The 16,047-nt window shown below is 45.8% G+C and overlaps 1 protein-coding gene across 8 annotated transcripts in view; it reads left to right on the top strand.

The window, feature by feature from the left end:
- Positions 1-16,047, top strand: part of Slc7a7 (solute carrier family 7 member 7) — a 42,423-nt gene that overhangs the window by 9,041 nt on the left and 17,335 nt on the right. The window lies entirely within an intron of this gene.

The following is a 16,047-nucleotide window of genomic DNA, read 5'->3' on the forward strand; positions in this document are numbered from 1 at the left end:
TGAGAAAAGGTGTCTTTAAAATATTAATTTTTGATAATTTTATACATGTGTACAATGAATTTGGGTCATTTCCACTTCATTTGCCCTCTCTCATCCCCTCCCCCACTCTTATGAATCCCCTTTTTCTCAACAAGCTCCTTCCCACTTTCCCATCAGAAACTGGCCTTGAGCTTGCGATATTTTGCTCCTGCCTTGGCCTCTTGAATGCTGGGATTACAGGCATGCACCACCATGACATGGGCTGGGTGAGGGGCTCAGTTCTAGTTCAGTTGTTTGTTTAGCATCAGTGAGGAGTTGGATTCAGTCCCTGGCACTGCAACTGTCCTTCAAACAAAACAGCAACAAAAGCAGTTGGTGACTGGCTGGGGAGCAGCTCAGTGGGGGAACACTTGCTTAGCAGGTATGAGGTCCTGGGTTGTCTCCAGGTTTGCAGGACTCAGCAGCAAAGCTGTCTACTAGTGGGCTCCTGGTGACACACCTCCTCCAATAAGGCCACACCTCCTAATCCTTCCTAAACATTCAAACAGACTGGAGACCAAGTATTCAAATATATGAGCCTATGAGGGGATTCTCACTGAGCCACCACATGCATCTTTCAACCCTCACCAGATAAGCCGCTTCTTGCAGGAAATGGAAATTAACACAGAGACCCACAACTGGTCAGAGTGCAGAAGAGACTGAGGAGTTCTCAGTGCTGCTAGAGGGGACGACTGTATTATACCTGCTTCCGGGTATAATACAGGGTTCAGGGATTTTTGTGGAAGGAGTGCAAAGATTGTAAAAGTCAGAGGTGATGGAAATTTACAATTATTTCCTCCTCCTCTTCCTCCTCCTCTGTCAGAATCTGTCTAGGAAAAGCTATGGCAAGCAAATGAGTTTTCTGGAGACAGCCCACTGCTTTGCATGGCTGCCGTGGGTGCACTCTGAGATGCAGGGTCCTCAGAGACCTCTTCACAGAATTGCCTCTTGCTGCTGATGGGCCTTTCCTGCCACTATTACATAGCCCAATGATTCCTGGGCATCAGCCCACCCGACTGTATTTGGCAAATTTCCTGAAGATCAACATGAAGATGTACTCTCATGTAATAATGCTGTATAGACTAATTGATGATTTCCTAATTCCTGATAATGATTTTATAGAATTTCTAAACTGATATAAGTAATTTCAAACCCCCTGTAGAATAAAAGCTGCAAATAGAGCTCTGTAAACCCTCACGTGTCATGGGCTAATTGCACTAGGAAAAGAAAACAGGTTTGGAACAAATTTACAATCTAGTAAAACATTCCTTCCAGGTTAGTGAGTTCCAGAACTGCCAGAGCTACACAGAGAAACCCTGTCTCGGAAAACAAAACAAAACAAAACAAACAAACAAACAAAAAAACAAACCAAAACAAACCAAAACAAAAACTGTTGCTTTAAACTTATAATGAGCTTGTGGAGCCATAAAATACAAAGTGAATGTTTAGTTAGGTACTAGTCTTAATGGAAAGACATATAAACAATTCTGTGGTAACCCCTGAAGCCTACTGACCTATAACACAAGCTATTGCCTTTAACTTAGTATGGACTTATAGAATGTAAAAATGCTTAGAAAACCATGTGATCAATTATTCTGAGAAGGTATAAAACACAAGAACAAGAATAAAGTGGCAGTGTAGCCCTTTTCTCCTTCACACAGTGTATGTATGTGAGTGTCTGTGTGCATGCTTGACTTTCTTTCTTTCTTTTCCTTTTTCTCTGGCTCATGAAGAGTTAAGGAACTGAGCCTCTTGCCTGGACAGCTAGAGGCCTGAGTCAAAGAGTGAAGAGCACAAGCAACTAAGTTTTTTTCTAATTCTCCGGCTATATTCAGCAGGAGTTCATTGCCAGCAGCCACCAGCTCTTGGTCCCTGAATAGCAAGAGGGAGTTAAATTGCCAGAAGTGATCACTTTTGACCCTGATCACCAACACCATCCTTGCTATTTCCCTCAGCTAACTGAATGTTGGGTGTGGCCCAGCCACTCCTCCTCTCCTCTTCCTCCTTTTCTCCTTCCTTCCTTCCTTCCTTTCTTCCTTCCTTCCTTCCTTCCTTCCTTCCTTCCTTTCTTTTCTTTCTTCTCTTTCTTCTCTTTCTCCTCCTCCTCCTCCTTTCCTTCTCTCTCTTTTTTCTTTTTGGTTTTTTGAGACAGGCTTTCTCTGTGTAGCCCTGGCTGTCCTGGGACTCACTCTGTAGACCAGGCTGGCCTCAAACTCAGAAATCCTCCTGCCTCTGCCTCCCAAGTGCCAGGATTAAAGGTGTGTACTACCACTGCCCAGCTCCTCTTTGTTTTCAAGATTTATCTATTAGGCCAGGTGTGGTGACCCAGGCCTTTCATCTCAACACTTATAGGCAGAGGCAGACAGATCTCTGTGAGTTTAAGATCAGCCTCATAGAAAGTTCCGGGGTAGCCAGGGTTATATAGTGAGATCTTGTGTCAAAAGAAAAACAATAAAAAAAAAAGAGAGAGAGAGATTTATTTACTTTTTTTTTTTTTTTTTTTTTTTTTTAAGAAATGTACCTTGTAGACTATGCTGTCTTTGAACTCAGAGATCTACCTGCCTCTGCTTCTCAGAGATCCACCTGCCTCTGCTTCTCAGGTGCTGGGATTGAAGGTGTGTGCCACCCCTACCTGGCAAGATTAATTTCATATATAAATACATGTTTTTTAAATTTGTATGAGTGTTTTGCCTGCACGTATGTATGGGTCATGTGTGTGCATTGCCCGAGGAAGCCAAAAGAGGGCATTAGGTCCCCCAGAACCAGAGTTACAGGTAGTTGTGAACCACCAGGTGGGTGCTGGAAACAATCCGGGTCCTTGGCAAGGCAGTAAATATCTTATCTGCTGGGTCATCTGTCTAGCGTCTAATATTTCTTCTTGTTGGATTGATTGCATTATCATTGTGGCTTTGACTTTCTTTGGCTCCTTATAATTTTTATATTACCCAGGCTGTTCTTGAAATCTTGAGTTCATGTGACCCTCATGCCTCAACTTTGTAGGGTTTTTGTTTATTTAGTTTTTTGAGATAGAGTCTCACTATGTAGTACTGGCTAGCCTGGAACTGTCTGTGTAGATCAGGCTAGCCTCAAACTCGCAGAAACCCACCTTCCTCCATCTACTGAATGCTTGGGATTAACAGTTTGTGCTATCACACCCAGAGACTTTATAGTTTTTTAATTGAATTGTATTGTGTTTGATAAAAGCACAACTACCTCAGTTCAGTTTTGGTTTCTATTGCATGATATATATTTTCATCTCTTTACCTTAGTCTGTGTGAGTTTAGTTGGTGAAGCAAGTTGCTTGCAAGCAGTTTGCACGAGTATTTCTTTTTCTTTTTTTCTTTTTTTTTTTTTGGTTTTTTGGATTTGTTTTTTTGAGACAGGGTTTCTCTGTATAGCCCTGGCTGTCCTGGAACTCACTCTGTAGACCAGGCTGGCCTCGAACTCAGAGATCCGCCTGCCTCTGCCTCCCCGAGTGCTGGGATTACAGGCGTGCGCCACCACCGCCCGGCTTGCACGAGTATTTCTATGGGCCAGAGTTGTTGACCTTTTGACTCATCTTCACTTTTTCTTCTCTTAAATCCTGTATTCATAGTGTTAGAGGTGTTGAGAGGCCGCTAGCCTGTAGTCCCTTCTTTCCAGCCCCCCTTTCAGAGGGTGATGACCTTGGGGATGACTGTGATCCTTCAGTTGTAAAGTGCAGATACTCTTGTCAGTTTACAGAGGAGTGGCATCAGGGAGTGCAGGAATTTTACAGCAGAGCCTTCCTTGTTTGCTGGCCTGACTCCACTAACCTATTTCCTGTTCTCTCTTGCTTTCTTTTTCACTGTCTTTGCTTAGCATGCCCCCCCCCCAACAGCCCCCCCTTTACAGTTATGTAAACAGCTGACTGGTTTTTGTGATTTACTTGTTTGTGGTCTATGCTGATCTCTGCATGGGGGAATGTTTGTCATGCGAGGCTGTAGTCAGGAAGGGCAGAGGGCACTCTGGGGAGGCCTTTCCCCTCAAGTGTCTGATGTGGTCTGTAATTTTTCTTGTGGCAATTTTGTGTGACCTAGTAGGTCACTCACTGTCGAACCTCCTTTTAGGATCTGTTCGCCTTGGGCTCCTCAGATATGGCCTAAAATAACGTAGCTGTGTAGAGAGGGATCGTTCTCCAAGTGATATTTTTAAGGTGACTGCATCCCTGTAAGCGACAGGCCTCTATTATTTTAACCACTTCTGCTGACATCTCTTTAAAACCACTGGAGCATTTGCTTGCCTTTGTAATTTGACATTTCTTTTGATGACTCAGGGTTATTACTGCACAGCCTCTTTTCCCATTTCCCTTCCTTCCTTTTAAGACAGGGTCTGGCTAAATAGCAAGGGCTGGCCTTAAACACACATCTCGATTTTTCTGTAACTGTGAGCTCTCCTCAGGCCCCTTGGGTACAAAAGAACATTCTTTAGGGGCTGTGGACTGTTGGCTTTAGTTCTCTGGGCTTTGTTCCTTCCTGATGTCTGTTTGTGCCACCTGTGACAGCTGCCTGTCATTCCTTGATTCAGGCACTATGCCTCCCTGCATCTGTCACTCCCTTCTGATTTGCTGTCTCTAATTTGAGAATGGGAATGTACTCAAACTCTTGAACACCTACATACATACACTCGCACCTAAAGCGTGCAAAGTAGCCACAGTTACTAAGAATCTGTGGATGTCACCTGTTGGTAAAAGGCACACAGTTTGCATGTGGGTTCAGGGTGTGTGTGTGTGTGTGTATGTGAATGTGACTCAAAATGGTTTATTGTGCACCTACTATATTCAAAACACTCCGGTGCAAGAGACAAATGCTTAGCACAAATCTATAGCAATCTGCTGCCTTGGAGTTCTCAGTGGGAGGCTCCTGCTTGAGTCCTGGGCCTGAGGCAAGTGACAAGTCCTGTGCACATCTTCTACTCCTTGTGGTCCCCGCTGGGGAGCAGCCATTAGCTGAGGAGGTCTGCTGTCCCCGTGCAGACCCTCCAAGGCCTGGTTGTCATCTCCTGAGTTTCCTCTGGTTTCAACATTGTGCATTCCTCACTGTTGAGAAACTTTCCCTCCCAAGGTGCTAGGCTGAGGTCAGGTGAGAGCCTTTGGCTGGACCCCTCTCGGGATTCTTCTTTGATTTTCCATGCTTCCATGGCAGAGTGGCCCAAAGAGAGCACAGTCGCGAAGTTCTCAGGTGTCAAAGCCTGCCTGTGTGCAGGGACAGGGTCTAAGTGTGTTTGGTGGATGTGGGATGGGAGGTGGGGATGATGACGTCATTTGCTTGGCTTTCTGTTTTGTTTTGTTTTTTTTCCTTGTGACTTTGGCGGGGTGGCTGCCCAGACCTGTTGGAGTGTGGATTTGACCCTGACCTTGACTTTGGAGTTGTTCTACATTGACTGCCAGACCAAAGCCCAAAAGGCAGACTTTTAAGACAACCTCGGTAGAGTGAAGAGTGTGCTCCGCTTGTGTCTGAGGCTGAGCTCAACAGCTGTGTGCATCTAGGTGCAAGGAGCAGCGAGCCTTCACCTCAGTATAGTGTGAAGACGACCTGAGAGTCAGGGAGTCTAGGTGCTGTGATGCAGCTGCTCTCGAAGCAGAGGCAGGAAGATTACTTGAGCCCATGAGTTCTAGATAACGTATTTGAGAGATTTGGTGAAAAAGCTGGTCATGTGGCTCTTGTCTCTAATTTGGAAGGTGAAAGTGGATTTATCATAAGTTCAAGGCCAGCCTGGTCTACATAGTGAATTCTAAGCCAGCCTGGTCTACATACTGAGTTCTAGGCCAGCCTGGTCTACACAGTGAGTTCTAGGCCAGCCAAGAGTTAAACCATGTCAACAACAACAACACACACACACACACACACACACACACACACACACACACGAAAGATGCCATGAAAACCATACATTGAACTCACCTGATTATCTGATGCTTGAAGTTGGCATCTCGTTGTGTCGTTGTGTCATAGGCCTTTACTCCTCCTGTAGCTTGAGGTCATGAGCATGAGACATTACACAGGCAGTAGTATCTGGACATTGTTTTGCCTTTAGTAACTCCAGAGACACGATTCACAGGCTCAGTTTTTCAGTCACCGTTTCATCAGCTCGCGGCACAAGTCAGATGCTTAATTCCCAGCGGCCTAAGTGAGGATTCAAGCTAATTTTTCATGTTTAACAAGAGAAGGCTTTAATAAGCCTGGCAGTGGTGGCACACACCTGTAATCCCAGCACTCTGGGAGGCAGAGGCAGGTGGATTTCTGAGTTTGATGCCAGCCTGGTCTACAGAGTGAGTTCCAGGACAACCAGGGCTATACAGAGAAACCCTGTCTTGAAAAAAACCAAATCCAAAAAAACAAAAAACAACAACAACAACAAAAAATACAGCTCTCATGTATTCTGTTCTTTTGGAAGCACGATGTAGGCATACTCTGTGCTAGATGTTATACTTGGTGCTGGGAAAGAATAATAAGGGACATCACTGTCCTTTAAGGAGGGAGACAGACAGACAGACAGACATGCATGCCATCCAACAGCGTGCCTCATAATGTAAGTGTGGTGACAGGCATGACAGAAGCCAGGAGGACAACCTTGGTTTTATTATTTTTTGCTTTGAAAATGTAGCCCAAGCTGGCCTCCTGTCTCAGTCTCCTGGCTGCTGGTTATTTCAAGTGTTTACTCACCATTCCTGGCAGAACTTTTTTGAGGGAGGAGAGGTTTACAGAGAAGAGTCGTGCTCAGTTCGGGCATGAGTCTTAGCTGAGGAGACACGTAGCCGATTTCTCAGTGAAAACCCTATTGGTGGAGAAGCAGAGACTCACCAACATGTGGAACGTTCAGAGAGTTCTAGGTAGCTGTCTGGCTGGAGTGTGGGCTGGGCAAAGAGACGACCTGGGATGAAGATGGCTCTACATGGTGCCTGGTATGGACTGGATCTTGAAGGTTGGGGTGCTGTTGGTTTCACAAAGCAGGTGAAGTTGAAGGAGACCAGAGGTGCTGAAATGAACACAATTGGTTCTAAGGAAAACTCTGGTGGCCATGTGGAGAGTGTTTTTGGAGAGAATGTGAGAAGGAAGGAGGAGAGGCTGGTTCAGGAACAGAAACCAGAGTCCTCATGGAGAGTGGTGAAAAGGAGTGAGTGGCTTTAGGGAGAGATGAGGGCTTGGATGGAGAATTGCTGGGACTCTTGTAGTGAGAGGGGTATTGTGGGAGGACCACCCTTTAAAACATGGCAGATGGGCTGAGTGAGGAAGTAGGGCCTTCTGGGCCTGCTGTGGGCTCCTTTGGTCCTGTGTCAACAAAGAGACCCACACTGCAGCTGCAGCCACCTGAGGAGTTCTTTGTAGAGTTCCATTCAGGACAAGCCAGGTCTCCGCTTAGAGAGAGAGAAAAATGGACAGACAGACAGACAGAATGGGACAGACAGAGGGGTAGCAGAGAGAGAAACAAGAGAGAGAGAAAGACAGAGGGACAGAGAGACAGGGTCTCACTCTATACATCACTAGACCAGTCTGGTCTCTATATCACAGAGCTCTGCCTCCCTCTGCATTCTGAGTATTGAGATTAAAGACATGGCACCATGCTTGGCATTCCCCTCCCCCCCTCAAAAAAAGTAGACCAGACTCAAACAAACTCAGAGAGATCCACCTGCCTCGGGCTCATGAGTTCTGGGACTTAAAGGCATGCACCATCACATATGGCATTCACTATAATGTTTTAGAAGATTTGTTTTATCTTTAATTATGTGCATGTGTATACATGTATGTGGCTATGTGCATGTGCGTGCGGGTGCCACAGAGGACAGAGGCATTGCATCCTGGGATCATAGGTGTGTGTAAGCCATCTGAAATAGGTATTGAGAATGACACTTAGGTTTCTGCAAGTTCACCACACACACTAAGTCCTCTCCCCAGCAGGAGACTTGGAGTTTCTTTTTATTTTATTTGTATGTTTTATTTTATTTCTATGTGTGTCCTGTGTATATGTATGTGAGTTTGTTTACACAGATGTGTGCGCAGGTATTCATAGCATCCAGAAGAGGGTGTCAGAGACCTTGAAGTTGGAGTCAGGTGTTTGAACAAACTGATAGAGGTGCTGGGATCTGAACTCTGGTCCTTAAAATTGACTCTTAGTCACTGAGCCGTCTCTCCAAACTTTATTTATTTTTATATTATATGTCTGCATATGTGTCAAGGGAACTACTTGCTTGCATGGTACCCACAGAATCAAGAAGAGGGCATCAGATGACTTGAAAGTGGAGTTACAGATGCTTGTGAGCCACCACGTGAGTGCTGGGAACTGAACCCAAACCTTGGCAAGAGCACCAAGTGCTCTTAATGGCGGAGTCATCTCTCCAGTCTCCAAAGTTGGAGTTTCTAAACAAAAGGTTTTCACATAGGTTTGAGCATGACCATTAAGGGGAAGAAAGATACTTAGGAAAAGGGGCTAATTACCCAAGTGTGGTTGTGGGCGTCTCTAGAAAAGTTTGCTCTTGAGCTCTTAACAATATCCATTTACATAATTTGGATGGTTTCTGAAGTTATGTGGTTCAAAGAGTTGCCAAGAACTTTCTTCCCCTCCTTTTTGGTAAATGAGATCATAGGGTGGTTCATGGGTTACAAGGGAGCTAAGAAATGTGTTTTGATTACAAACAAAGTTAATAATCATACTAGTGAGATCCTCAAAAAATTACAGTTTTGCACCTGGGGAAAGAATGAGGTTAAACTAAAAGGACTTAGAAGCATGGTCCATTTTAATCTTAACATTATTTGAATTATTTCTACGTGCAAGGAGTATTGTTCCTTTAGGTAATCTTTGTGGCAATTTTTTTCAGTTGTGTCAAAATTCTCAACCTTCAGCTGGTGCGGGATTTCCACTAGACTGTGGTGTGAGGGCCCCTTTCCTTCTCATCATGTCCTCTTCATTTGTTCCCCGACCTTCTATCCTACCTTAGTTCTTACAAACAATGCTTCCCATGGGTCACTGTGACCCAGTGTTGGGTCATTTTCTGAGGAACTGAGTCATGTTTAATTTAAAAAGAAATTGACATGCCAGGTGTAGTGTACAGCAGTGAGCATGTTTGTATAACTGCTAGTGAGCAGAAGCATCTGGTCACTGTGAAGACACCCCCTTCCCTTAGCAGAGTGAAAGGCCACAGGAGCATGAAGCACTCCCCAGGAAGCAGCCTGTGGAACACACAGATGAGCTGAGAAAACTTTCACTGAAGTGATGGCATGCCTTTAATCCCAGGACTTGGGAGGCAGAGGTAGGTGGGTGGATCTCTGAATCCGTGTCCAGCCTGGTCTACAGAGGAGGTGCAGGGCGGCAAGGGCTAACACATAGAAATCCTGTCTCAACAACAACAACAAAAACAAAACAAAACAAAACAACAACAACAAACAACAACAAAAAACCCAAACCAAAACCAGCCAGCCAACCAACCAACCAACTCTCCCCCCCCCCCCCCCAAGAAAACCAAGTTTTAGAAAAGGTGGAGCTGAAATGTGACTGGCAGTGGTGGCCAGGCAAATATATATCCAACAGTGTGTGTGACAGTTTCTAGGAGGGGCGGACACTCAGCGGATGGTGAAAGATGCTGGGCTGAAGCATTCAGATTTCTCCCGTGCCGCAGTTCCGCCTTGCCCGGTTTCCTGCCTTCTCCTCTTTATTCTCTTTCTGCACCCACGCTCGGTCTTGCCGTGGCTGAACACGGCCTGTTGTGTTTCTGCTTTGGGCTTGGTTCATTCCTTCTACCAGGAAGGCTCTTTACCCAGATGTTCACAGACCCACTCCAAGCACTTTTCTGCAAATACTGTCTTACCAGGAGGTGGGTCCAAATGGTCTTCCTTGTGAGACCAGGGTGTAGCTCAGACGTAGAGCATGTGTCTGGCATGTGTTGGGCCCCAGATTTGATCCTTAACACCAACCATGGAACCAGAATGAGAGTAACTCTCCTCAGCTTCTCATCTGGTTTTGTTTCTTCCTTTCTTTCTTTAAAACACCTTACAAAAATATTTTGAGTGTGTATGTGTGTGGTATGTGGTATGTGTGTGTGTGTGTGTGTGTCTGTGTGAATGCCAAGTGTGTGTGAGTATACTCAGGGGTTACAGCAGGAGGCCTCAGGTAGGCCTCTTGGGGCTTGGGTTAGGTTGCCACGAGCTGCCTGTGGGTGAGGAGAACCAAATGCCAGGCTGCAAGAGCAGCGAGTGTGTTCAGCTACTGAGCCATCTCTCCAGCCCCTCCTGAAAAACTTAAGTATTGCCAGGCAGTGGTGGCGCACTCCTGTAATCCCAGCACTCAGGAGGCAGAGGCAGGCAGATTTCTGAGTTTAAGGCCAGCCAGCCTGGTCTACAGAGTGAGTTCCAGGCAGCCAGGGCTACACAGAGAAATCCTGTCTTGAAAAAGCCGAAACAAAATCAAAAAACAAAAAACCAACCACCACCACCACCACCACCAACAACAACAACAAAAACACCCACAAAAAAAACCCCTTCAGTATTGCAGCTATGGGTGTTGTGAGTGTGTTCAGGCATGCCATAGCACATGTGCGGAGTGCAGAGGAAAATGTGCAGAAATAAGCTCTCTCCTTATGTCATGTGAATTCTGGGGATCCAACTCAGGTCACTGGGCTTGGGCAGGTTCCTTTACCCACTGAGTCATCTCCCTGGGTGCCTCTCTTCTCTCTGTAGATCCTCCTTCTTCCTCTTCCTCCTCTCTCCTCTTCTCCCTCCTCTTCCCGCCCCCCCCCCCCACATCTCTCTGTCTCTCCTCTTGAGCCCCACCCCAGCTCCTTGGCTCATTTTGCTCTGTGGCACCCATTACCATCTAACACCAATGATTCATTTGTTTATTATCTGCCTTTTCCTCTACAAGGCAAACATCAGTAAGAACTTTGCTTTGCTTAGTGTTTACTCTGCACTCTGTATCTACATTGGCACCTTTTCCTTCTAGGAATCATTACATCTTTTGAAGAAGGGGTGGTGGTGGTGGTGAGACTTTCTAGACACGGGGAAAGGCAAGAGAAAGGCACACAGGTGAGAGAAATTATGGGGTTTGTGTACTTGCAGGAGATTATGAGTTGCACCTTCCTGGGTGTTCAGAGTTATCCTAAATGGGCGGCCACTATAGCTGGACTAGAACATGGGCAAAGCCAGAGGCAGACACCATTATGAAACTCTTTTGGGGCTGGGGAGATGGCTCAGTGCTGAAGAGCTTTTTTAGAGGACCCGGTCTTTGATTCCCAGCACGGGAAGCTCATCACTACCCATCATTCTGTTTCTAGGGCATTCTTCTTCTGTGTGGTGCCTACAGCATAGGGTCTTAGGTAGTTTGGTTGGGCAGCCAAGAGTAATATCAATAGCCATTGTCTGGTCAGTGCTCAGTATGCAGTAACTGAGCATGAGGATTTATCCCAGGCCTGGAACTGAGACTTGCATTTAATGACCCATGTCTTCTGAGACCCATTGTTCACCCACGAAGGGTTACCGTGTTCAAATTTCTTTAAAATGTTTATATTAAAACCTTTTTTTTGGATTTGTTTATTTTCATGTTATATGAGTGTTTGGCCTGCATATGTCTGTAGCATGCACGTAATGCCTATGAGACCAGAAGAGAGTGTCAGATCCTTCCTCTGGAACTGGAGTTGCAGGTGGCTGTGAGCTGCCTTCGTGGCTGCTGAGAATGCAGCTCAGGTGTTCTGGAGGAGTGGTAGGTGGTCTTCCCACTGAGCCATCTCTCAGCCCCTCAAAATAATGGCTTTCCATAAGGGACTTTCATACATTCTTAGTTTGTAGTACTATACCCCAAACCCTCCTTTCCTCTGCCCCCCAGTCCTGCTTAGGTACTTGACCCCAGGGTTCCTTTATCCTACGCTTTGTTTTTAATCATCTGTATCCCTCATCTGACACCCTCTTCTGACCTCACAGGCATTCCATGCACGCTACACAGACATGCAAACAGGCTCCCCCCGTACCAACTGGGCCTCGTCACCTCCCTCTCTTGGGCCCCAGCCTCTGGAAGGAGCTCCGTAGACTCTCCATATTAAATGCAGAAATTAAAAATTCAAAGCCAGGAGCACATTATGAGAGAAGACATGCAGTGCTGTGCCTGTTATTTGTTTGTTAGGGTGACCTGTCATTTTGTAAAGGTGGGACACCGAACTCTCCCCTGACTGCTCTGCTGGGGCCACTCTGTGACTACCGACACTACTGTGTGTTTTATGAAATTGAGTGCTCCTCTGTTCAGGTCATAAATGTTTAGAACCGTACCGTCGTCTGTCTTGGTGGATTGGTCCTTTAATCAGCACGAAGTGGTGGCTTTCTCCTTCTCACTAGTTCAGGTTTGAACTCTATCTGTCATTGGAACAGCAGCAGCTGCTTGTTTACCAGGTCAATGCATTTGGAAATCTTTTTCTAGCCTTTCAAGCTAGGGTTGTGTTTGTCTTTTGTGGTGAGGGGAATTCCTTGGAGGCTGCAAATAGATAGCTCCTGGTTTTCCATCCAGTCTTCTAGTCTGTACCTTTTGACTGGAGAATCGAGGACACCAATATGCAGAGCTATTATTGGCAGCTGTGTGTCGATTCCTGACATTTTGCTTATAGCACTTGTTTTTTCTCTTCCCCCCTTGCTGAATGTTATTCTGTTTCGTTCATTTCTTGTGGACTCTCGAATAGACTTGTCTTTCTCTTCAGTCTAAAAGATTAAGATATTTTTTGTGGAGCTGGATGAGTGGTCATAAATTCCTTTAGCCTATTTTTATTTTTACTTTTAAAAAACTTAATATGTACTTATTTATTTTGAGACAGGGTCTTCCCTGGCTGTCCTGGAACTATCTATGCAGACCAGGTTAGCCTTAAATTCACAGAGCTCTACCTGCCTCTGCCTCCCAAGTGTTGGGATTAAAGGTATGCACTACTATTAGGCGTGCTCCTTTAGTCTATTTTCAAAAAATGTTTTTATTTTATGTGTGTAAGTACCTGCATGTGTGTAAGTGTACTGTGTGAATGCTTTGTGTCCAGAGAGCTTAGGAGAGGGTGCTGAGTTCCCTTGGAACTGGAATTAAGATAGTTTTGTGAGCCACCATGTGGGTGCTAGGAAGTAAACCTAGGTCCTCTGCAAGAGCTGCAAGAACCAGCTCTTCAGTGCGCGCATACACACATGCATGAACACACACACACACACACACACACACACACACACACACACACACACACACACACGAGTTCAGGCAGGTGCCTGCAGGAGCTAGAGTGTTGCTTCTCCCCAGAACCAGCGTCACAGGTGGTTGTGACCCTTTAGTAATATGGTGATGGGAACTACTGGAGCAGTACATGTGCTTGACCACAGAACCATCTCTCCACACTGAAGCTTTGTATTTTTGAATTTTATGATTTTAAAAAGATTTTTTTTTTAAAGAATACAGGCCACAGCAGAGAGGTAAGTTAAGTAAGCTAGTTGATCCTGTGGCTTGGACTAGAATCATAAAATCATGGTTTGGGGATAAGGGGATAAGCTGGGCCAGACATTGGCTCGGCTCGATGATGACGTGATACCTATGTGGTAAGCTGTATGGTGGATGGTGATGTTGGATAATGATGTGATACCTGTGTGGTAAGCTGTATGGTGGATGATGATGTTGGCTGATGATGTGATACCCATGTGGTAAGCTGTATGGTGGCTGGTGATGTTGGATAATGATGTGATACCCGTGTGGTAAGCTGTATGGTGGCTGGTGATGCTACTCATTCATATGAGGAAGGGCAGGTTTGAGACAACTGCTGAGATTAATTTTAAATATGTTGAGTTGGATGTGCCTGATGACACCCAGTAATTTTTTTAAAGAGTTATTTATTTATTTTACTTTATTATGTGAGTATACTGTTGCTGTCTTCAGACACACCAGAAGAGGGCATCAAATACCATTACAGATGGCTGTGAGCTACCATGTGGTTGCTGGGAATTGAACTCAGGACCTCTGGAGGAGCAGTTCGAGCTCTGCCATCTCTCCAGCCCCAGTAGTGCTGTCTTTTTAAAGCTTTATTTTTTATTTATATATACATATGTCTATGTGAATGTATGCTACGTGGTACTCTCAAAGGCCGGAAGAAGATACCAGATCTCCTGGTGCTAGAATGGCAAAGCTAGAATGGTAAGCTGCCCAGTGTGGGTGGTGGGGTCTGTGCTCCGGTCCTCTGGAAAGAGCAGCAAGTACCCAACTGCTGAGCCGTCCCTCCAGTCACTCATTGGCTAGTCATGCTTCTAGGATCATGTAGTTGGCTGCTACTGCATTTTGGGAATCATTATCATATAGTAATAGAAACCAAGGGCACAGAGGGCATGACCTAGGGCCTGGTTATAGAAAGGGAGGACAAAGAACAGACTCTAAGATTGCCAGTGTTTGAGGGATCTCAGTTCTGCAAAGTGGTGACAGAGGAGGACCCGCTAAGTTGGGAGACAGAGAGGTGGTGACTGGGAGAGAGCAGTTTGAGAAATAACCAGCGAGCAGTAGTGTCTCATCCGCTAAGCGGCCAAGCTAGATAAGGATATTACAGGGGGGCCAGTGGTGACTCCCCACGTGGGCTCTCTCCTAAGGCAATTTCAAGGCACTGAGGTTGGAATTGGATTTCAGAACTATTTCACCAAGAAAAATCTACTCAGTGTTACTATGAGCTTATTTCTGTGCTGCACCCAGGGGAGACAGATCCATTAACAGTCTTTCTTTACATAGCTCAAGATAGACACATAAACCATTCTAAGCCGCTGTAGTATCGAGGAAAGGAGGGAGCACAGAGGAGCAGGATGCCGGGGCTGGTGCGTTCATCCTCAAAGCAGTCTTTCTGGAAGAAATGGTTTCTCATTTGGATAACAGATTCCAAGCAAGAGCTCAAGGAAACTTTGGTGAGATGGACGACAGGGGAGGGGAGATGCTAGACCATTGTAGGGAAGGGAGTGGTGATATTCTGTTCCTGTCTCTGTCCCTGTCTCTCCAGATTCTCATTATGTAGCACTGGCTGGCCTGGAACTCACTAGGTAGACCAGGCTGGCAGAGTTGGAGATAAGGATGCTCTGGCCACTGCGCATGGTTAGACTTTTCCGTTCTTGCCTATTCCTACTCACTGCAAACTGGTTATTTTGGTTTAGCCTTTCCCCCCTTAGTTGACAGGACATGTCTCTAGTCATCCGACTGCCCGAGTCAACCAGCAGCGTTCCCTGAGTGCTGTGAACAGGGCACATATCTTTGCAAGCCTCACACTTGGCCCTACTGAACTGCATGCACTCATAGGATTTTTAGTAGATGCTGGCTTGCTAGCTAGACAGAAGCTCGAATTAAGGAGTCAGCATCTTGCTATGGACTCTCAGGGGTCCTGGTTGAGGCCTGAGGGCTGCTGGAGAAGCTGGGCAGAGGGGAGGACAGACAGTTCATCAAGAACTGACAAGCCAGATGGTGGACTGTGAAGGACTTCGGATCTCTGTGTGTGTCTGAGATCTTTGACCATAAGTCCTCATGCAGTTTCTCCTGACGAGAACGACTGACCTCATGTACTTGTGGCTAATGAGATGGAACAGCTGGGCCTCCAACTGACTTTTGCCCCTTGAGTTTCTTCTTGGAAGTGAGTTTCCTATCTCGGGAAGGTTTTCCAAGGACCCATCTTAAGTTAGAGGTTAGGTCATGTCCCATAGTCACCTTCGCAATTAGGGTGGCATCCGAATTTAGGGTTATTCCTAATATAGGTTCGGTGCAGATTCTTCCCCAGCCGTGTGAGAGTTTAGCTCAGACAGTTCTAAGGGGTTCATTTGTGGTCCCTTCTCTCTGTTACTATTGTCTCCACTTCAGAAGTACCGCAGGAATGTTCTAGAGGAGGCTCGGAGAACTGCTTGGAACAGTGGGTCTGAATCTTGGCTGTACGCTGGGATTATCAAGAGAATTAAAAAAATACATATTTATTTATGTGCATGGGTGTTTTGCCCACATGTCTGTCTATACAATATGTTCATGCCTGGTGCCCCGGAGGCCAGAAGAAGGTGCTGGATC

The sequence above is a fragment of the Apodemus sylvaticus genome, chromosome 8 (genome assembly GCF_947179515.1).
Source record: "Apodemus sylvaticus chromosome 8, mApoSyl1.1, whole genome shotgun sequence".
Taxonomy (NCBI): Eukaryota; Metazoa; Chordata; class Mammalia; order Rodentia; family Muridae; genus Apodemus; species Apodemus sylvaticus.